This window comes from Ranitomeya imitator, chromosome 5 (genome assembly GCF_032444005.1).
Source record: "Ranitomeya imitator isolate aRanImi1 chromosome 5, aRanImi1.pri, whole genome shotgun sequence".
In the NCBI taxonomy this organism is placed as follows: domain Eukaryota; kingdom Metazoa; phylum Chordata; class Amphibia; order Anura; family Dendrobatidae; genus Ranitomeya; species Ranitomeya imitator.
Genome location: NC_091286.1, coordinates 93,860,504 through 93,885,097, shown reverse-complemented (window position 1 = coordinate 93,885,097; position 24,594 = coordinate 93,860,504). Strand labels below are relative to the sequence as shown.

The following is a 24,594-nucleotide window of genomic DNA, read 5'->3' as shown; positions in this document are numbered from 1 at the left end:
GGATATGAAGGAGAGCGAAGAGGTGGGAAAGAACAAGACTGACATGCTAGAAAAGACATCAAGAGTGCAATGATGTTCCGTGATTGACAGGCATTAATCCAGTACTCGTGATTCTTGAGGATTTGTGTTACTTTTGCAAAGCTCTTGTTGACTCTAATTAGGAGTGGCAACAAAGAACGGGCTTGATAGCCTATTTCGTAACTAGCTTTTTTTTTAAATGAAATAAAGGCAAAGACATAAATAGCTAAATAGACACACACATATACAAGTGTATGTACACATAGGAAATTGGGCTCAGAATATGCACTATGTGGAATTAGCATCAAAATAATACAGCGGGGCTTCAGAAAAATCACAATCACATCACTCTGGAGGAGGGCACAGAATACAAATTAAAGAGATAATGTAAATTTTTTTGCCATTAAGCTTCAATGACCATTTGAAATGGTGCAAGGCACAAAGGTTTGCGCCGAGCATCATCCAGTTTGATTATTCATACTTGTGTTTCTGCTTGAATTAAAGCAGGAGTGCTACAGCCTGTTAAAGCAAAATATTTGAATTGGTAGTGAACTCTCACCTTACTTGCATCCATTTACTTTTCAATTGAATACCAGATAAGTTAGTGCATTTTATAATCGGCCTGTCTTCCAGTGAGAGCTGTCATTACATACCAATTTCTTTTAGAAGTGCTTCCTAAGGAACATTAAATACTTACAAATAAGGATCTGTCCGTCAGCAGCTGCAGTCTTCTGGTGCCCATTCTACCAGTGATTTGAGACAGAAGAGCATTTCAGATTGTTTCTTTCTGATTTGGTCTCTCATCTTCACTCCCATTTCCTTCCAACAATTATCCTGTACAAGTCTGTGCACAGGCTGCTTATCGTTAAAGGGAGGGGATCGTCTTCTGGGGGCTCGAGGCCAGATAGTGGGCTTCTACCTGTTGTTTTGCTTTAAACGAGTTCCTGACATGGACTGAACGGGAGATGTTACATAGGATGATGACTTTTGGGTGCACTTCTTAGGTGCTCTTTTAGATGTTCATTTTCTGCCATATACCACTGAGAATAAAGAAACAGATTTGTTACATGACTGGTGCTAGATATTAGACCAAAATTACCATTTTTTTTAATTTAGAAAATAGCTAGAATTTTCAATTTTTTTACCCAGTTTTTTTATTACTTTGCGTCATATTGAGTAAAAATTGATGTGACAGTAGATCAAAATACACAAACCTAATTTATGTATAAATATACAGTGGGGCAAAAAAGTATTTAGTCAGTCAGCAATAGTGCAAGTTCCACCACTTAAAAAGATGAGAGGCGTCTGTAATTTACATCATAGGTAGACCTCAACTATGGGAGACAAACTGAGAAAAAAAAATCCAGAAAATCACATTGTCTGTTTTTTTAACATTTTATTTGCATATTATGGTGGAAAATAAGTATTTGGTCAGAAACAAACAATCAAGATTTCTGGCTCTCACAGACCTGTAACTTCTTCTTTAAGAGTCTCCTCTTTCCTCCACTCATTACCTGTAGTAATGGCACCTGTTTAAACTTGTTATCAGTATAAAAAGACACCTGTGCACACCCTCAAACAGTCTGACTCCAAACTCAACTATGGTGAAGACCAAAGAGCTGTCAAAGGACACCAGAAACAAAATTGTAGCCCTGCACCAGGCTGGGAAGACTGAATCTGCAATAGCCAACCAGCTTGGAGTGAAGAAATCAACAGTGGGAGCAATAATTAGAAAATGGAAGACATACAAGACCACTGATAATCTTCCTCGATCTGGGGCTCCACGCAAAATCCCACCCCGTGGGGTCAGAATGATCACAAGAACGGTGAGCAAAAATCCCAGAACCACGCGGGGGGACCTAGTGAATGAACTGCAGAGAGCTGGGACCAATGTAACAAGGCCTACCATAAGTAACACACTACGCCACCATGGACTCAGATCCTGCAGTGCCAGACGTGTCCCACTGCTTAAGCCAGTACATGTCCGGGCCCGTCTGAAGTTTGCTAGAGAGCATTTGGATGATCCAGAGGAGTTTTGGGAGAATGTCCTATGGTCTGATGAAACCAAACTGGAACTGTTTGGTAGAAACACAACTTGTCGTGTTTGGAGGAAAAAGAATACTGAGTTGCATCCATCAAACACCATACCTACTGTAAAGCATGGTGGTGGAAACATCATGCTTTGGGGCTGTTTCTCTGCAAAGGGGCCAGGACGACTGATCCGGGTACATGAAAGAATGAATGGGGCCATGTATCGTGAGATTTTGAGTGCAAACCTCCTTCCATCAGCAAGGGCATTGAAGATGAAACGTGGCTGGGTCTTTCAACATGACAATGATCCAAAGCACACTGCCAGGGCAACGAAGGAGTGGCTTCATAAGAAGCATTTCAAGGTCCTGGAGTGGCCTAGTCAGTCTCCAGATCTCAACCCTATAGAAAACCTTTGGAGGGAGTTGAAAGTCCGTGTTGCCAAGCGAAAAGCCAAAAACATCACTGCTCTAGAGGAGATCTGCATGGAGGAATGGGCCAACATACCAACAACAGTGTGTGGCAACCTTGTGAAGACTTACAGAAAACGTTTGACCTCTGTCATTGCCAACAAAGGATATATTACAAAGTATTGAGATGAAATTTTGTTTCTGACCAAATACTTATTTTCCACCATAATGTGCAAATAAATTGTTAAAAAAACAGACAATGTGATTTTCTGGATTTTTTTTTCTCAGTTTGTCTCCCATAGTTGAGGTCTACCTATGATGTAAATTACAGACGTCTCTCATCTTTTTAAGTGGTGGAACTTGCACTATTGCTGACTGACTAAATACTTTTTTGCCCCACTGTATGTATATATACATTTATTTTAATTACTAAATACATTTTTTCACCATTTTTTAGACTCATGGTGGTACAAAAACATCTACAGTATCTATCTATCTATCTATCTATCTATCTATCTATCTATCTATCTATCTATCTATCTACCTTTCTATCCATCTATCCATTATTCCTTCTTGTCAATCTTGCAAATGAAAGGGAAATTGCTTTCTTGAATATATAAATTTTAGATGTAATATTTTTTATTGACTAGAAATACTGAAATGTAAAGATCTGAGACACTAGAACCTTTGATTCCCTTCGCGACCCTCTTACTCCATATATCTTGCCCCAGGTTCTCGCCCCCCTACCATTTCCACTAAAAGAAGCACTTACACACAGACAACTTCATCTTATATGCAATAAGTATAAGACAATATTTAAGCCCTAAATGAGGAGGCTGAGCGGATTTCTCCCGGCGTTCAGAGATCCTTCCACTTGGGTAACCACAGTGAGAATTCCGGTGACAAGACCTGTGTAGTAATAGTTGGGAACTTTGCAACGGCACATGCCAGCTGAGCTGATTATTTATCATATGCTTCATGCAAAATTGGGAATCACCAAAGCAGAAAATGTTACTGGCCTTTTAAAGTGATTCGAATCAAGCGGCTCTGAAGCCTCCAACCAGTTATTTGGGGTAATCTTTGGTGGTCTGATGCAATCAATTTTCATAAACGACAGTTTTGCTCTGCAAGTCAAATGCTCCACTCAGAAGAGATGAAAACATCATTCTCAAGGAGCCTTTGATGCCACATGAGGAAACAAAATTACTATTTTTTTTTTCAATCAAGGTTACAAATGACATTTACCGTCAGTATTTTAGCAACAGTCTAACAGTGAAATGCTCCTTTTCCCTGAATAGATTGGGTAAAAGATATCTATTTTACTCTTTAATATAGAAGTGACTTGGCTAATTGCATTAATTACAAAATATAAATAATAAAACTAAAATCTACAGTTTATGTATTTGGACATTATTATATTCACACAGACTTGGATGGCATTTGGTTGTTTCTCATTGGGTATCCTAATTCAATTGTTAAAATTCCCACTGACTTACATGGAGTCAAAATGTAGATGGTATGACAATAACAGCAATTGCAGCAATAGGCATTTGGAGACTATTCATCTGAGTATTTTGCCAATATATGTGAACTTGGAATGTATTAGAACTCAGCAGGATGATATTTGGACAATGGCTGTCACTAACTTGGCACTACATGCTATATGTATCTGGGCCCTTCATAAAATGTATCTGGACACTGTTCACTATTCATGTGGGTTCTGCATCCATCACTTATCTGGATACTGCTTAGTTATATATAGCTAAACAGCCCCTACTCCCTATTTCCCACTGTACATGTGCTTTGGCAAAACTAATGTTCATCTGGTCCTGCCAATAAAGCTTCTTTGAATATATATATATACATATATATATATATATATATATACTGTATATATATATATACTAGATGGCAGCCCGATTCTAAAGAATCGGGAGTCTAGAATCCATATATACTTTATTTATTCAAATGTAAGAATAATACAATTAATAAATAATAGTAAGAAAGAACAAAAATAATAGGCAGTATATGGAGAAAACACCAAACAAAAGTTCAAAATTGGTGTGAAAATGTCACTGAACCACTTCACAACTAAATATATATAGTTTTGGTAAATGGTATTATCATTTTTTTGACGAAATTCGGCAGGAGCTTGAAGAGCAACGTCACTGGGCCCGCCTCCACGCAGTAGAAACTTGCTGTGAGGTAAAAATTCAAAAATCACACCAAAATGGCGGGCGGAGTGTGTCACAGTACGGCACGTTTCTGATTGGTCGCTCGCAGCAGGCGGCAACCAATCAGACACTGGACACTGTTGACGTCACTTATCTCCGGACATTAGCTCCGGACATTAGCTCCGGACATTAGCTCCGGACATTAGCTCCGGACAAAGCCACGGAAGTTGGCACAAATTGCAGGAAGTAGTATTCTAGGCAATTATATATTAGATATATATATATATATATATATATATACATAACAAAATATATGTGTAAATGCACACACAAACATATATATAACACGGCACTATATAAACGCGGCACTCCAATATTTAGGAGTGCACGAATAGGATACTACTCCACAATTATCTAAAAAATAAATTCGGCACACCCAAATCAGATGCGAGAAAAATAGAAGAAACTTTATTGATGTTTGGATACATCCACTGATTGAACACTTGAAGCTTTGGCCCCACAATTAGGCTGGGTTCACATTGCGTTAGTGGCAGTCCGCTAACGGGATCCGTTACATAGCGCCACTAACGCAATGTAACGGATCCGTTAGCGCACCCATTGACCGCAATTTAACTAACGCATCGCTAATGTATGCCATTTTTGGCATGCGTTAGCGATGTCCCATTATTATCTGACAGACCTCGAACGCTGCTTGCAGCGTTTTTCGGTCCGTTCTCTCTAGGGTAGATCGGGCATCTGCGCTAGCGGGATTGCTAAACGCAATCCCTTTTTGGACATTGCGTTAGCGCATTCCGTTAGCGTATGTGCTAAACGGATTGCACTAACGCAATGTGAACCTAGCCTTAGGCCTTCATCAGAAATTATCTCGAGCTCTTGAGGACGACAGAAAAAAATCAGGTACAACTGAGCAGTGGAGTATTAGTAAGACTAGTAAGGCCGAATGAAGCGCTGGAGATCAGTGGATGTATCGAAGCATGAATAACAATTCTTCTATTTTTCTCGCATCTGATTTGGGTGTGCTGAATTTATATATATATATATATATATATATACATATATGTATATATATATATATATATATACACACAACACTGTTGAGCTAAAAAGATACACTATATCTTTATAGCTGAGCAGTGTATATATTTATTTATTATGGATATATTAACTATTAGGGTACTATTAATTCTAGGGTACTGTACATGTGAATATGTATATATATACTAGCTGAAGAGCCCAGCGTTGCCTGGGCATAGTAAATATCTGTGGTTAGTTATAGCACCTCACTTCTCTTATTTTCCCATCACGCCTCTCATTTTCCCAATCACATCTTTCATTTTCCCCCTCACATCTCTCATTTTCTCCCTCACTCCTCTCATTCCCCCCTAACACTTGTCATTTCGACCTCACATCTGTCATTTTCCGATCATTCCACTATTTTCCCTCACTCCTCTCATTTTGCACTCACACCTTTTCATTTTCACCTCACACCTCTCATTTTCACCACAGTATATACATGTTTGTCATATCCCTTATATATAGTATACACCTGTATGTCATCTCATGTATATAGTATATACCTGTATGTCATCTCCCCTGTATATAGTATATACCTGCTGTGTGTCATCTTCGCTGTATATAGTATATACCTGTATGTCATCTCCTCCTATATATAGTATATACCTGTATGTCATCTCCTTCTATATATAGTATATACCTGTATGTCATCTCCTCCTGTATATAGCATATACCTGTGTGTCATCTCCCCTGTATATAGTATATATCTGTGTGTCATCTCCTCCTGTGTATAGTATATACCTGTATGTCATCTTCTATATATAGCATATACCTGTATGTCATCTCCTCCTGTATATAGTATATACCTGTAGGTCATCTGCTCCTGTATATAGTATATACCTGTGTGTCATCTCCTCCTGTATATAGTATATACCTGTATGTCATCTCCTCCTGTATATAGTATGTACCTGTATGTCATCTCCTCCTCTATATAGTATATACCTGTGTGTCATCTCTCCTGTATATAGTATATATCTGTGTGTCATCTCCCCTGTATATAGTATATACCTGTGTGTCATCTCCTCCTGTATTAGACCTCGTTCACACGTTATTTGCTCAGTATTTTTACCTCAGTATTTGTAAGCTAAATTGGCAGCCTGATAAATCCCCAGCCAACAGGAAGCCCTCCCCCTGGCAGTATATATTAGCTCACACATACACATAATAGACAGGTCATGTGACTGACAGCTGCCGTATTTCCTATATGGTACATTTGTTGCTCTTGTAGTTTGTCTGCTTATTAATCAGATTTTTATTTTTGAAGGATAATACCAGACTTGTGTGTGTTTTAGGGCGAGTTTTGTATGTCAAGTTGTGTGTGTTGAGTTGCGTGTGGCGACATGCATGTAGCGACTTTTGTGAGATGAGTTTTGTGTGGCAACATGCGTGTAGCAACTTTTTGTGTGTCGAGTTGCATGTGACAAGTTAGTGTAGCAAGTTGTGTGCAGCAAGTTTTGCGCATGGCGAGTTTTGCACGTGGTGAGTTTTATGTGTGGTGCGTTTTGAGTATGTGCAAGTTTTGTGTGAGGCAACTTTTGCATGTGTTGCAACTTTTGTGCGTGTGGCAATTTTTCCACGTGTGCAAGTTTTGCGTGTGGCGAGTTTTCCATGAGGTGAGTTTTGCACTTGTGGCGAGTTTTGTGTAAGCCTAGTTTTTGCATGTGGTGAGTTTTGCGCGTGGCGAGTTTTGAGCGGCGACTTTTGTGTTTCGACTTTTATGTGGCGAGGTTGGTGCATGTGTGGTGAAATGTGTGCTGAGGGTAATATGTGTTCAAGCACGTGGTAGTGTATGGCGCATTTTGTGTGTGTGTTCATATCCCCGTGTGTGGTGAGTATCCCATGTCGGGGCCCCACCTTAGCAACTGTATGGTATATACTCTTTGGCGCCATCGCACTCATTCTTTAAGTCCCCCTTGTTCACATCTGGCAGCTGTCAATTTGCCTCCAACACTTTTCCTTTCACTTTTCCCCATTATGTAGATAGGGGCAAAATTGTTTGGTGAATTGGAAAGCGCGGGGTTAAAATTTCACCTCACAACATAGCCTATGATGCTCTCAGGGTCCAGACGTGTGACTGTGCAAAATTTTGTGGCTGTAGTTGCGACGCCTCCAACACTTTTCCTTTCACTTTTTTCCCCATTATGTAGATAGGGGAAAAATTGTTTGGTGAATTGGAACGCGCAGGGTTAAAATTTCGCCTCACAACATAGCCTATGACACTCTCGGGGTCCAGACGTGTGACTGTGCAAAATTTTGTGGCTGTAGCTGCGACGGTGCAGATGCCAATCCCGGACATACACACACACATACACACATACACACATTCAGCTTTATATTTTAGATATATACTGTATATATATATATATATATATATATATATATATATATATACAAATATATATATCTCAAATGATGCATGTATCTCACATGACTATTCTTATAAAAAATGTCAAAATATCTTGGTATTCTTAAATAGTAGCAGGAGTATGGATATACAGTACAGACTAAAAGTTTGGACACACCTTCTCATTTAAAGATTTTTCTGTATTTTCATGACTATGAAAATTGTACATTCACACTGAAGGCATCAAAACTATGAATTAACACATGTGTAATTATATACTTAACAAAAAAGTGTGAAACAACTGAAATTATGTCTTATATTTTAGGTTCTTCAAAAGTAGCCACCTTTTGCTTTGATGACTGCTTTGCACACTCTTGGCATTCTCTTGATGAGCTTCAAAAGGTAGTCACCGGGAATGGTTTTTAATTCACAGGTGTGCCCTGTCAGGTTTAATAAGTGGGATTTCTTGCCTTATAAATGGGGTTGGGACCATCAGATTTGTTGTGCAGAAGTCTTGTGGATACAGCTGATAGTCTTACTGCATAGACTGTTAGAGTTTGTATTATGGCAAGATAAAAGCAGCTAAGTAAAGAAAAACGAGTGGCCATCATTACTTTAAGAAATGAATGTCAGTCAGTCCGAAAAATTGGGCAAACTTTGAAAGCGTCCCAAAGTGCAGTGGCAAAAACCATCAAGCGCTACAAAGAAACTGGCTCACATGAGGAAAGCACCAGAAAAAGGAAGACCAAGAGTCACCTATGCTTCTGAGGATAAGTTTATCCGAGTCTCCAGCCTCAGAAATCGCAGGTTAACAGCAGCTCAGATTAGAGACCAGGTCAATGCCACACAGAGTTCTAGCAGCAGACACATCTCTACAACAACTGTTAAGAGGAGACTTTGTGCAGCAGGCCTTCATGGTAAAATAGCTGCTAAGATACGACTGCTAAGGACAGGCAACAAGCAGAAGAGACTAGTTTGGGCTAAACAACACAAGGTGTGGACTTTAGACCAGTGGAAATCTGTGCTTTGGTCTGATGAGTCCAAATTTGAGATCTTTGGTTCCAACCACCGTGTCTTTGTGCGACGCAGAAAAGGTGAATGGATGGACTCTACATGCCTGGTTCCCACTGTGAAGTATCGAGGAGGAGATGTGATGGTGTGGGGGTGCTTTGCTGGTGACATTGTTGGGGATTTATTCAAAACTCAAGGCATACTGAACCAGCATGGCTACCACAGCATCTTGCAGCGGCATGCTATTCCATCCGGTTTGTGTTTAGTTGGACCATCATTTATTTTTCAACAGGACAATGACCCCAAACACACCTCCAGGCTGTATAAGGGCTATTTGACCAAGAAGGAGAGCGATGGGGTGCTACGCCAGATGACCTGGCCTCCACAGTCACCAGACTTGAACCCAATCGAGATGGTTTGGGGTGAGCTGGACCGCAGAGTGAAGGCAAAAGGGCCAACAAGTGCTAAGCACCTCTTTGAACTCCTTCAAGATTGTTGGAGGACCATTCCTGGCGACTACCTTTTGAAGCTCATCAAGAGAATGCCAAGAGTGTGCAAAGCAGTCATCAAAGCAAAAGGTGGCTTCTTTGATGAACCTAGAATATAAGACATAATTTCAGCAGTTTCACACTTTTTGTTAAGTATATAATTCCACATGTGTTAATTCATAGTTTTGATGCCTTCAGTGTGAATGTACAATTTTCATAGTCCTGAAAATACAGAAAAATCTTTAAATGAGAAGCTGCGTCCAAACGTTTGGTCTGTACTGTATATATATATGCCGCGCCCCCACATAAGGGCAATGGGGTACTCGGTACCGGGTCCTTCAGGTCCCTCAGCTGGGATGTCACGGTGGCCCGACCCGAACTGTGGCCCTATGAGGGGCGCCCAAATAAAAGGGGAATAGTTTGTAGATAACGGTAGTGTTCGTGATGCCACCTGTGGTATTCGGTCAGGGAGACCGACGCTGCATAGGGGTCCGCTGGGGTAATGGAAGGGCAGCTAGATGGTAAACTTTCCCACAGGTGAAGTATATCCCCAGGGCTTCCCAGAATTGTAGATGGTGATGGTGGATGGTGCAAGGTGTGGTGAATAACGAGGACACAATGGGTGCAGTCTCTTTACCTTTACTGAAGGCTTCAGCATCCACAGTCCAGGGTGCCAGATGACAGGGTAGGCAGAGTCCGGCCGGTCTGATGGCAATTCCAGAGTCCCCTTATCCAGGTGGAAATCAGTAGCCTTCCCCTTGCGCACAGTAACGTAGTAGGTCCTTACTTGCATTAGCTACCATAAGGTCCTCACTCTTGTTACTCTTCTAACTCTGTCACCAAGATGGATAGGACCAACCCGTATGATGGTGGTGGCCTGAGGCTATTTTATAGGGACCCTAGCGTCACCCCTCCTCCGCGCTGCCACCTTGTCTGCTTAGGTTCTTAGGTCGAACAGCCAACTTGGAATCGACTGTCCTGCCAGTCTCTGAAGTAAAGCGTAGAGTCTATTACTCCCTCGGTGTTCCGGCCACCGGATGTGCGCTCAGTGGGAGGCAGCCTGCTTCTAGCTGGTCTCCCACTGGTGTTATACTCCTGTTACTACGACTTCTGTGCTCACTCACTACGACACACTTCCTTTCTTGTCCTCTCTTAGGAGGCTGCCGCATGGGTTGCAGGCGCAGCTCCGTGTCCTTCTTTCCTTTTCCTGGGCCGAGCCCAGTCTGCTCCTCTCCTCCTCCTGGCTCCTTCTCCAACTCCTTCTCACTCTAACTGCCCTCACTTAATAACCAAACCCCCAGTTTTACCCAAGTGTGAGGAGTGGCCTAATAGATAGAACCCTTAGCTCCCCCTGGTGGCCGGCGTGTGAAGTGTGTGTGTGGCTGTGACACCTGGCAGGGTGAACTCCTTTGGTGCCATCAGACGTAACATCGCTCCCCTGGTGGAAGAACAACATTACTGCAACGACTAGGACTCTGGGGCGCTGCATATACAGCTTTTGCAAAAATTAAAAGACCACTGCAAAATGTTCAGTTTGTCTGATTTTTCTCTTTATAGGTATATTTTTGAGTAAAATTTTCTTTTATTCTATAAACTTCTGACAACATGTCTCCGAATTTCCAAGCAATAAATTTTGTATTTTTTTTTCTGAATAAGAAAAATGGTCAAAATTAAAAAAAAAGTGCTTTCAGATCTCAAATAATGCAAAGAAAACAAGTTCATAATCATTTAGAAACAACAATACTAATGTTCTAACCCAGGAAGAGTTCAGAAATCAATATTTTGTGGAATAACCATGACTTTTAATCACAGCTTTCATGCGTCTTGGCATGCTTTCCACCAGTTTTTCACACTGCTTTTGGCTCAAAAATGTAAGTAGTTCTACTTTGTTTGATGGCTTGTGACTATCCATCATCCTCTTGATTACATTCCAGAGGTTATCAATGGGGTTCAAGTCTGGAGATTGGGCTGCCTATGACAGGGTTTTGATGTGGTGGTCTCTTAACCCCTTCCCGACCTGTGACACAGCGTATGCGTCATGAAAGTCGGTGCCAATCCGACCTGTGACGCATATGCTGTGTCACAGAATGATCGCGTCCCTGCAGATCGGGAGAAAGGGTTAACTCCCATTTCACCCGATCTGCAGGGACAGGGGAGTGGTAGTTTAGCCCAGGGGGGGTGGCTTCACCCCCCCCCCGTGGCTACGATCGCTCTGATTGGCTGTTGAAAGTGAAACTGCCAGTCAGAGCGATTTGTAATATTTCACCTAAAAAACTGGTGAAATATTACAATCCAGCCATGGCCGATGCTGCAATATCATCGGCCATGGCTGGAAACACTTATGTGCCCCCACCCCACCCCACCGATCGCCCCCCCAGCCCCCCGATCTGTGGTCTGCTTCCCTCCGTCCTGTGCTCCGCTCCCCCGTCCTCCTGCCCGCTGCCCCGTGCTCCAATCACACCCCCGTGCTCCAATCAAACCCCCCCCGCACTCCGATCCACCCCCCGCACTGCGATCCCGTGCCCTGATCTTCCCCCCCCTTATACTTACCGAGCCTCCCGGGGTCCGTCCGTCATCTTTCCTGGGCGCCACCATCTTCCAAAATGGCGGGCGCATGTGCAGTGCGCCCGCCGAATCTGCCGGCCGGCAGATTCGTTCCAGAGTGAATTTTGATCACTGAGATATTTCCTATCTCAGTGATCAAAATAAAAAAAAGTAAATGACCCCCCCCCCCTTTGTCACCCCCATAGGTAGGGACAATAAAAAAAATAAAGAATTTTTTTTTTCACTAAGGTTGGGGTAAGAACTAGGGTTAGGGGTAGGGGTAGGGGTAGGGTTAGGGGTAGGGGTAGGGTTAGGGGTAGGGTTAGGGGTAGGGTTAGGGTTAGGGGTAGGGTTAGGGGTAGGGTTAGGGGTAGGGTTAGGGTTCGGGATGTGCACACGTATTCTGGTCCTCTGCGGATTTTTCCGCAGAGGATTTGATAAATCCGCAGTGCTAAACCGCTGTGGATTTACCGCGGTTTTTCTGTGCATTTCACTGCGGTTTTACAACTACGATTTTCTATTGGAGCAGTTGTAAAACCACTGCGGAATCCGCAGAAAGAAGTGACATGCTGCGGAATGTAAACCGCTGCGTTTCCGTGCAGTTTTTCTGCAGCATGTGTACAGCGATTTTTGTTTCCCATAGGTTTACATTGAACTGTAAACTCATGGGAAACTGCTGCGGATCCGCAGCGTTTTCCGCAGCGTGTGCACATACCTTTAGAATTAGGCTATGTGCACATGGTGCGGATTTGGCTGCGGATCCGCAGCAGTGTTCCATCAGGTTTACAGTACCATGTAAACATATGGAAAACCTAATCCGCTGTGCCCATGGTGCGGAAAATACCACGCGGAAACGCTGCGTTGTATTTTCCGCAGCATGTCAATTCTTTGTGCGGATTCCGCAGCGTTTTACACCTGTTCCTCAATAGGAATCCACAGGTGAAATCCGCACAAAAAACACTGGCAATCCGCGGTAAATCCGCAGGTAAAACGCAGTGCCTTTTACCCGCGGATTTTTCAAAAATGGTGCGGAAATATCTCACACGAATCCGCAACGTTGGCACATAGCCTTAGGGTTAGGGTTGGGTTGGAATTAGGGTTGTGGTTAGGGTTAGGGGTGTGTTGGGGTTAGGGTTGTGGTTAGGGGTGTGTTGGGGTTAGGGTTGTGATTAGGGTTACGGCTACAGTTGGGATAAGGGTTAGGGGTTTGTTGGCATCAGAATTGAGGGGTTTCCACTGTTTAGGCACATCAGGGGGTCTCCAAACGCAACATGGCGCCACCATTGATTCCAGCCAATCTTGTATTCAAAAAGTCAAATGGTGCTCCCTCACTTCCGAGCCCCGACGTGTGCCCAAACAGTGGTTTACCCCCACATATGGGGTACCAGCATACTCAGGACAAACTGCGCAACAATTACTGGGGTCCAGTTTCTCCTGTTACCCTTGAGAAAATAAAAAATTGCTTGCTAAAACATCATTTTTGAGGAAAGAAAAATGATTTTTTATTTTCACGGCTCTGCGTTGTAAACGTCTGTGAAGCACTTGGGGGTTCAAAGTGCTCACCACATATCTAGATAAGTTCCTTGGGTGGTCTAGTTTCCAAAATAGGGTCACTTGTGGGGGGTTTCTACTGTTTAGGCACACCAGGGGCTCTGCAAACGCAACGTGACGCCCGCAGACCATTCCATCAAAGTCTGCATTTCAAAAGTCACTACTTCCCTTCTGAGCCCCGACGTGTGCCCAAACAGTGGTTTACCCCCACACATGGGGTATCAGCGTACTCAGGAGAAACTGGACAACAACTTTTGGGGTCAAATTTCTCCTGTTAACCTTGGGAAAATAAAAAAATGCGGGCTAAAAAATCATTTTTGAGAAAATAAAAATTATTTTTTATTTTCATGGCTCTGCATTATAAACTTCTGTGAAGCACCTGGGGGTTTAAAGTGCTCAGTATGCATCTAGATAAGTTCCTTGGGGGGTCTAGTTTCCAAAATAGGGTCACTTGTGGGGGAGCTCCAATGCATAGGCACACAGGGGCTCTCCAAACGCGACATGGTGTCCGCTAACAATTGGAGCTAATTTTCCATTCAAAAAGTCAAAAGGCGCGCCTTCCCTTCCGAGCCCTGCCGTGTGCCCAAACAGTGGTTTACCCCCACATATGAGGTATCGGCGTACTCGGGAGAAATTGCTCAACAAATTTTAGGATCCATTTTATCCTATTGCCCATGTGAAAATGAAAAAATTGAGTCGAAAGAAATTTTTTGTGAAAAAAAAGTACTTTTTCATTTTTACGGATCAATTTGTGAAACACCTGAGGGTTTAAAGTGCTCACTAGGCATCTAGATAAGTTCCTTGGGGGGTCCAGTTTCCAAAATGGGGTCACTTGTGGGGGAGCTCCAATGTTTAGGCACACAGGGTCTCTCCAAACGCGACATGGTGTCCGCTAACGATGGAGATAATTTTTCATTCAAAAAGTCAAATGACGCTCCTTCCCTTCCGAGCCTTACCATGTGCCCAAACAGTGGTTTACCCCGACATGTGAGGTATCGGTGTACTCAGGAGAAATTGCCCAACAAATTTTAGGATCCATTTTATCCTGTTGCCCATGTGAAAATGAAAAAATTGAGGCTAAAAGAATTTTTTTGTGAAAAAAAAGTACTTTTTCATTTTTACAGATCAATTTGTGAAGCTCCTGGGGGTTTAAAGGGCTCACTATGCATCTAGATAAGTTCCTTGGGGCGTCTAGTTTCCAAAATGGGGTCACTTGTGGGTGAGCTCCAATTTTTAGGCACACGGGGGCTCTCCAAACGCGACATGGTGTCCGCTAAAGAGTGCAGCCAATTTTTCATTCAAAAAGTCAAATGGTGCTCCTTCCATCCAAGCCCTGCCGTGCGCCCAAACAGTGGTTTACCCCCACAAATGAGGTATCAGCGTACTCAGGACAAATTGGACAACAACTTTCGTTGTTCAGTTTCTCCTTTTACCATTGGGAAAATAAAAAAATTGTTGCTGAAAAATCATTTTTGTGACTAAAAAGTTAAATGTTCATTTTTTCCTTCCATGTTGCTTCTGCTGCTGTGAAGCACCTAAAGGGTTAATAAACTTCTTGAATGTGGTTTTGTGCACCTTGAGGGGTGCAGTTTTTAGAATGGTGTCACTTTTGGGTATTTTCAGCCATATAGACCCCTCAAACTGACTTCAAATGTGAGGTGGTCCCTAAAAACAATGGTTTTGTAAATTTCGTTGTAAAAATGAGAAATCGCTGGTCAAATTTTAACCCTTATAACTTCCTAGCAAAAAAAAATTTTGTTTCCAAAATTGTGCTGATGTAAAGTAGATATGTGGGAAATGTTATTTATTAACTATTTTGAGTCACATAACTCTCTGGTTTAACAGAATAAAAATTAAAAATGTGAAAATTGCGAAATTTTCAAAATTTTCGCCAAATTTCCGTTTTTATCACAAATAAACACAGAATTTATTGACCTAAATTTACCACTAACATGAAGCCCAATATGTCACGAAAAAACAATCTCAGAACGGCTAGGATCCATTGAAGCGTTCCTGAGTTATTACCTCATAAAGGGACACTGGTCAGAATTGCAAAAAACGGCAAGGTCTTTAAGGTCAAAATAGGCTGGGTCATGAAGGGGTTAATTTTTGCTACAGCAACTTTGAACTGTTTATTTTATATTGTTATTTTATTTTTCTTCAATTAGTGATGTCAATACATACAAATATAAATATATATACATACAGTACAGTGGGTAAGGAAAGTATTCATACCCTTTTAAATTTTTCACTATTTGTTTCATTGCAGCAATTTGGTAAATTCAAAAAAGTTCATTTTTTTCTCATTAATTTACACTCTGCACCTCATCTTGACTGAAAAAAAACAGAAATGTAGTAATTTTTGTAAACTTATTAAAAAAGAAATACTGCAATATCACATGGTCATAAGTATTCAGACCCTTTGCTCAGTATTGACTAGAATCACTCTTTTGAACTAGTAAAGCCATGAGTCTTCTTGGGAATGATGGAACAAGTTTTTCACACCTGGATTTGGGGATCCTCTGCCATTGTTCCTTGCAGATCCTCTCCAGTTCTGTCAGGATGGATGGTGAACGTTGGTGGACAGCCATTTTCAGATCTTTCAAGATAAGCTCAATTGGGTTTAGGTCAGGGCTCTGGCGGGGCCAGTCAAGAATGGTCACAGAGTTGTTCTGAAACCACTCCTTTGTTATTTTAGCTGTGTGCTTAGCATCATTATCTTGTTGGAAGGTGAACCTTCGGCCAAGTCTGAGGTCCAGAGCACTCTGAAGAGGTTTTCATCCAGGATATCTCTGTACTTGCCCGCATTAATGTTTCCTTCAATGACAACCAGTCGTCCTGTCCCTGCAGCTGAAAAACACCCCCATAGCATGATGTTGTCACCACCATGTTTCACTGTTGGGATTATATTGGGCAGGTGATGAGCAGTGCCTGGTTTTCTCCAAACATACCGCTTAGAATTATCACCAAAAAGGTCTATCTTCGTCTCATCAGACCAGAGAATCTTATTTCTCATAGTCTGGGAGTCCTTCATGTGTTTTTTTAGCAAACTCTATGCGGACTTTCATATATCTTGCACTGAGGAGAGGCTTCCATAGGGCCACTCTGCCATAATGGCCGACTGGTGGAGGGCTGCAGTGATAGTTGACTTTGTGGAACTTTCTCCCATCTCCCTACTGAATCACTGGAGCCTGATCTTGGGGTTCTTCTTTACCTCTCTCACCAAGGCTCTTCTCTCACGATTGTTCAGTTTTGCTGGATGGCCAGGTCTAGGAAGACTTCTGGTGGTCCCAAACTTCTTCCATTCAAGGATTAGGGAGGCCACTGTGCTCTTAGGAACCTTGAGTACTGCAGAAATTCTGTTGTAACCTTGGACAGATCTGTGCCTTGCCACAATTCTGTCTCTGAGCTCCTTGGCCAGTTCCTTTGACTTCGTGATTCTCATTTGGTCAGACATGCACTGTGAGCTGTGTGCCTTTCCAAATCAAGTCCTATAAGTTTAATTAAACACAGCTGGACTCCAATGAAGTAGTAGAACAATCTCAAGTAGGATCACAAGGAGCTGGACATCATGTGACTTAAATATGAGTGTCTGAGCAAAGGGTTTGAATACTTATGACTATTCGATATTTCAGTTTTTCTTGTTTATTAAATTTGCAACAATTTCTACATTTCTGTTTTTTTCAGTCAATATGGGGTTCAGAGTGTACATTAATGTGAAAAAATGAAGTTTTTTGAAATTACCAAATGGCTGCAATGAAACAAAGAGTGAAAAATTTATTGGGGTCTGAATACTTTCTGTACCCACTGTATGTATTTAGATACTCCTGCTCCTAATTTTTTATAGAAAGAAAGAGATACTTTGAATATTTTGACATGTTTTATAAACTTAATCAATTGCCATGTTGAAATGGCAGACTATTAACCTAAGTACAATTCTTAGAATTATCTAAATGCTTGAATCAATTGACCAGTTGCCATATATTGATTGCTTAAACAAACCCGAGCCTGTGCGATCATTGGATAATAGATACACAGAGCACTATACCAGGAACGTTATGTGAAATGAGCAGTGTGTATGTCTGTATAGACTTCTGCTTGAATGTGATAGGTGATGCTAAGTATAAAGCGGTTTGACATTTGCCGTACATAGTTGGCTGATGCCTGATAGAGCAGTGCTGTGATACAAGTGACAGTGATGTTCTAAAAAGATTACAGGCGTATTGATTCCCATAACCAGGGCACTAATAGGCCTGCTCCTTCCCATTAGAGAGCACAGCAGACGATTTGGTCTATTACAGGGTGACTGGGAATATCGATCAATAAAGCACACAGTTGCTGAGAGATGATTGCAACTATATAAACATAAGTATAACATGATTATAAGGTATATCAAGTATCACATCCTGAAATGATCAACCTCTGCTATATTATGATAGGAGAAAAATGCTGACATTTAGCTGACCTGCAATACAGATATTATAGAGACCTGCTGCTATAAGTATAGGTGGTGTAGTATGTTTTTTGCTCCTGCGCCCACATGTAACTGGAGAGGATATAGATACATTGCCTATTAAATATGCACTGACTACATTAATAGCTTCGTAGCATTCCCTGCTATACAATATAAATAGTGTTTAATTGAGCCCTATTGTATTCATACATACAGTGGGGAAGATGTGTATTTGATACACTGCCGATTTTGCAAGTTTTCCCACCTACAAAGAATGTAGAGGTCTGTAATTTTTATCGTAGGTACACTTCACTTGTGAGAGACAGAATCTAAAAATAAATACCGAAAATCATATTGTATGATTTTTTTACATAATTACATTGTATTTTATTGCATGGAATAAGTATTTGATCACCAACCAGCAAGAATTCTTGCTCTCACAGACCCATTAATTTTTCTTTAAAAAGCCCTCCTACTCTGTACTCATTACCAATATTAATAGCTCCGGTTTGTACTCGTTACTTGTATAAAAGATACCTGTCCACGCATTCAATCAATCACACTCCAATCTCTTCCCCATGGCCAAGAACAAAGAGCTGTCTAAGGAAACCATAGACAATATTGTAGACCTGCACAAGGTTGAGATGGGCTACAGGACAAGCAGCTCGGTGAGAAGGCAACAACTGTTGGCATAATTATTAGAAAATTGAAGAAACACAAGATGACTGTCAATTTTCCACGTTCTGGGGCTTCATGCAAGATCTCGCCTCGTGGAGTAAGGATGACTCTGAGAAAGGTCAGGAATCAGTCCAGAAGTACACAGGAGGACCAGGTCAATGACCTGAAGAGAGCTGGTACCACAGTCTTAAATATTACCATTAGTAACACACTACGCTGTCTTGGAATAAAAATCCTGCAGGCACGCAAGGTCCTCCTGCTCATGCCAGCAAATGTCCAGGCCCGTTTCAAGTTCACCAATGACCATATGGATGATAAAGAGGAGGCATGGGAGAAGGTCATATGGTCAGATGAGACCAAAATAGAACTTTTTCGTATCAACTCCAGTCGCCAAATTTGGAGGAAGGAGAAGGATAAGTACAACCCCAAGAACACCGTCCCAACCATGAGGCAGGATGACTGCACAGTATTGAAGGGAGGATAAATGGGATCATGTATGTTGAGATTTTTGCCAACAGCCTCCTTCTCTCAATAAGAGCATTGAAGATGGATTGTGACTAATTATTATATTATGGCACTGTTCCATGATTAGTTATTCTAGCAGCTATGAGCTTTTCAACATAAAGGCATATTGCCGAATCTGGGCAGTTTATGTGTGGGTGTCCTGGCCCGTTTGTCATGACCATTAGGAATGCATATCTGTTCCTCCATTTTGCATCACTGTACCTCATCTGGTGGTTTTAATGTTTTCTAATAAAGATTTATACTTTTATGGGACTTTATGGTTGCCTGGTTCTGGTTTCTTTGTTTGATTTTCGTTTGGCAGCTGGCCCCTTACTGTCCTCGATGCATATTTATGATTCATTACCTCTGATATGGTAGATTTATAAATCACATATATATATCGAATATGCTTGCTTCAATAATATTACAATGTGTGTGTGTGTATATATAAAGCTCTGGCAAAAATTAAGAGACCACCACATCAAAACCCTGTAATGGGCAGCCCAATCTCCAGACCTGAACCCCATTGAAAATCTCTGGAATGTAATCAAGAGGATGCTGGATAGTCACAAGCCATCAAAGAAGAACTGCTTACATTTTTGAGCCAAAAGCAGTGTGAAAGACTGGTGGAAAGCATGACAAGATGCATGAAAGATGTGATTAAAAATCATGGCCATTCCACAAAGTATTGATTTCTGAACTCTTCCTGATTTAAAACATTAGTATTGTTGCTTCTAAATGATTATGAACTTGTTTTTGTTGCATTATTTGAGGTCTGAAAGCACTGGGTTTTTTTTTAATTTTGACCATTTTTCTTTTTCAGAAAAAAAAATGCAAAATGTATTGCTTGGAAATTCGGAGACATGTTGTCAATAGTTTATAGAATAAAAGAAACAATTACATTTTACTCAAAAATATACCTATAAAGAGAAAAATCAGACAAACTGAACTTTTGCAATGGTCTCGTAATTTTTGCCAGAGCTGTATACATATAAAAATATGTATACAGTGAAATGAAGAGGCGGTGGGAATGGTAAATTTAGTCCTATTGTCAAAGAGTTGAACATGACAGATTTAAAAGTCTTAATGCTAAAAGGTAATTTTAAGGAAAACAGAGAGAATTTAGGGAATTCAAAACGATAATTACCGTATATACTCGAGTATAAGCCGACCCGAGTATAATCCGAGACCCCTAATTTTGCCGCAAAAAACTGGGAAAACTTAATGACTCGAGTATAAGCCTAGGGTGGGAAATGCAGCAGCTACTGGTAAATTTAAAAAATAAAAATAGATACCAATAAAAGTAAAATTAATTGAGACATCAGTAGGTTGTTTTTGAATATCCATATTGAATCAGGATCCTCATATAATGCTCCATACAAAATACACCCCATATAATGCTCCATAAAGTTTATGATGGGTCCCATAAGATGCTTCATACAAGAATATGCCCCATATAATGCTGCACAAAAGTTGATTATGGCCCCATAAGATGCTCCATAGAAACATTTGCCCCATGTAATTCTGCAAAAAGGTTGATTTTGGCCCCTATAAGATGCTCCACAGAAACATTTGCCCTATATAATGCTGCATAAAGGCTGTTTATTGCCCTATAAGACGTTCCATAGAAACATTTGCCCCATACAATACTACATAAAGGTTGATTATGGCCCCATAAGATGCTCAATAAAATATTATGCCCCATATGCTTCTGCTGCTGCGATTAAAAAAAATGACATACTCACCTCTTGTCCTGAGCAGGCGGGACACCGGCACTTGTGATATTCACCTGTCCCCGTTCCACCGCCGCATGCCGCTCTATCTTCCGGCTCTCTGCAGTGACTGTTCAGGCATAGGGCGGCGCGCACACTAAAAACGTCATGGCACCCTCTGACCTGAAAGTCACAGCCAGAGGATGCGGAAGACAGAGCCAGGCGATGGAACGGGGATAGGTGAATATCGCAATACTCACCCTCCCCCATCATACTCACCCTCCCGATGCGGTCCCTGGCAGCTTCTCCGATGCGATGGTCTCTCCGGGGCCGGCAGCTTGTTCCGGTGTTCAGAAGTCACTGGTACCGCTCATTAAAGTAATGAATATGCACTACACCCCTATGGTAGTGGAGTCGCGTCCATATTCATTACTTTAATGAGCGGTACCATGTGACCGCTGAACACAGGAAGAGCTGCCGGTGCCAGGAGAAACCACCGCATCCGAGAAGCAGGGACATGCATGCCGGGAGCAGGTGAGTATGATGTGACAGCTGTCGCTCCCCCTCCACCTCTGACCCCCTGGGACAATGACTCAAGTATAAGAAGAGAGGGGCAATTTCAGCCTTAAAAAATGGGCTGAAAATCTCGGCTTACACTCAAGTATATACGGTATGTTCAATTCTTTGACAATAGAGCTCTCTTTAATACCTGGATTTATGACTCATTACACGGTCACAATTCACACCTCCACCAGACGGATTCCACATAACTAAGGGAACATTCCCACCGCCTCTCCATTTCAAAAACCCTAGTTTGATTTCCTCGGCTTATCTTTACGGAGCATCCCCCTTCTACCTCATGAACAAATGTCCTGTTGTAATATCACTTAAATGTTGTGCTCTTGTCTTATTAATTCATTTGTAAACCTGCATGAAGAAGGAGCCCCTGTGCTCGGAAAGCTTGCATATACCGTATATACTCGAGTATAAGGCGACCCGAGTATAAATCGAGACCCTTAATTTTGCCACAAAAAACTGTGAAAACTTATTGACTCGAGTATAAGCTTAGGGTGGGAAATGCAGCAGGTACTGGTAAATTTAAAAAATAAAAATAGATACCAATCAAAGTAAAATTAATTGAGACATCAGTAGGTTAAGTGTTTTTGAGTATCCATATTGAATCAGGAGCCCCATATAATGCTCCATAAAGTTCATGATGGGCCCCATAAGATGCTCCATATTAAAATATGCCCCATATAATGCTGCATAAAAAGTTATTGATGGGCCCCATAAGATGCTTCATAGAATATTATGCCCTATATAATACTGCACAAAGGTTGATGGACCAATAAGATGCTCCATCACATATTATGCCCCATATGCTGCTCCATAAAGGTTTGATGGCCCCATAAGATGCTCCATAGAATAATATGCCCCATATGTTGCTGCTGCGATTATAAAAAATATGACATACTGACCTTTCATGATCAAGAGAATGCCAAGAGTGTGCAAAGCAGTCATCAAAGCAAAAGGTGGCTAGTTTGAAGAACCTAGAATATAAGACATATTTTTAGTTGTTTCACACTTTTTTGTTAAGTATATAATTACAGTACACATGTGTTAATTCATAGTTTTGATGCCTTCAGTGTGAATGTACAATTTTCATAGTCATGAAAATACTGCAAAATCTTTAAATGAGAAGGTGTGTCCAAAATTTTGGTCTGTACTGTACATATGTATATATCTATACATATGCATGTACAGTGGGTACGGAAAGTATTCAGACCCCTTTAAATGCTTCACTCTTTGTTTCATTGCAGCCATTTGGTAAATTCAAAAAACTTCATTTTTTTCACATTAATGTACACTCTGCACCCCATCTTGACTGAAAAAAACAGAAATGTAGAAATTTTTGCAAATTTATTAAAAAAGAAAAATTGAAATATCACATGGTCATAAGTAGGGTTGAGCGAAACAGGTCGTTCATTTTCAAAAGTCACCGACTTTTGGCAAAGTCGGGTTTCATGAAACCCGATCCGACCCCTGTGCGGGGTCGGCCATGCGGTACGCGACTTTCGCGCCAAAGTCGCGTTTCAATGACGCGAAAGGCGCCATTTCTCAGCCAATGTAGGTAAACGCAGAGTGTGGGCAGCGTGATGACATAGGTCCTGGTCCCCACCATCTTAGAGAAGGGCATTGCAGTGATTGGCTTGCTGTCTGCGGCGTCACAGGGGCTATAAAGGGGCGTTCCCGCCGACCGCCATGTTACTGCTGCTGATCTGAGCTTGCTGCCGCTTCGTCAGAAGCAGGGATAGCGTTAGGCAGGGTCCATTAACCACCAAACCGCTTGTGCTGCAGCGATTTGCACTGTCCAACACCACCTTCGGTGTGCAGGGACAGTGGAAGCTACATTTTTTTTTTCCTCAGCGCTGTAGCTCATTGGGCTGCCCTAGAAGGCTCCCTGATAGCTGCATTGCTGTGTGTACGCCGCTGTGCAAACCAACTGCTTTTTTCAAAGCACAAATCCTCTTGTTCCTTCCTTTCTGCACAGCTATCTTGTTTGTTTGTCCACACTTTTTATTTAATTTGTGCTTCAGTCCACTCCTTATTGCTGCCTGCCATACCTGGCTGAGATTACTGCAGGGAGATAGTAATTGAAGGACAGTTCCTTTTTTTTTTTTTGTGGGAGATTAAGATTGGCATTTCTGCTAGAGTGCCATCTCTCACTCAGTGGGCCATAGAAAGCCTATTTATTTTTTTGCTTGATTTGGGTTCTAAAATCTACCTGAAAAAATCACTACATCAATCAGTGGGAGAAAAATATTGGCCTCAGGGCTTGTGTGCCACTCCTGACTCCTGTGTGTGCCATCTCTCAGTCAGTGGGCCATAGAAAGCCTATTTATTTTTTTGCTTGATTTGGGTTCCAAAATCTACCTGAAAAAATCACTACATCAATCAGTGGGAGAAAAATATTGGCCTCAGGGCTTGTGTGCCACTCCTGACTCCTGTGTGCATCATCACTCACTCAGTGGGCCATAGAAAGCCTATTTTTTTTTTTTGCTTTATTTGGGTTCTAAATTCTACCTGAAAAAATCAATAAATAAATCAGTGGGAGATTAATATTGGCCTTTGGGCTTGTGTGCCAGTCCTAAGCGTGCCATCTCTCTCACAAATAGTGGGCCATAGAAAGCCTATTTATGTTTATTTTTTTGGTTTTATAAATTCTCCCTGAAAAAAAAAGGGAGATTAATATTAGCCTTTGGGCTTGTGTGCCAGTCCTGAGCGTGCCATCTCTCTCACAAATAGTGGGCCATAGAAAGCCTATTTATTTATTTTTTTTGGTTTTATAAATTCTCCCTGAAAAAAAAGGGGAGATTAATATTGGCCTTTGGGCTTGTGTGCCAGTCCTAAGCGTGCCATCTCTCTCTCTCTCTCAGATAGTGGGCCATAGAAAGCCTATTTATTATTTTTTTTATTGGGTTTATAAATTTTCCCTGAAAAAAAAAAAAAAAGTGGGAGAACAATATTGGCCTCTGGGCTTGTGTGCCACTCCTGACTCCTGTGTGCGTCATCTCTCACTCAGT

General features: G+C 41.5%; 1 long non-coding RNA gene across 1 annotated transcript in view; it reads right to left on the bottom strand.

The window, feature by feature from the left end:
• Nucleotides 1-731: 731 nt before the first annotated feature.
• The window catches only part of LOC138680554 (uncharacterized), an 85,748-nt gene continuing 61,885 nt past the window's right edge, over nt 732-24,594 (bottom strand). The window contains exons 2-3 of the long non-coding RNA XR_011321654.1: nt 22,489-22,560; nt 732-1,058 (exon numbers count right to left, since the gene is read on the bottom strand). This is a non-coding gene — a long non-coding RNA (uncharacterized lncRNA). The remainder of the gene's footprint in view (nt 1,059-22,488; nt 22,561-24,594) is intronic.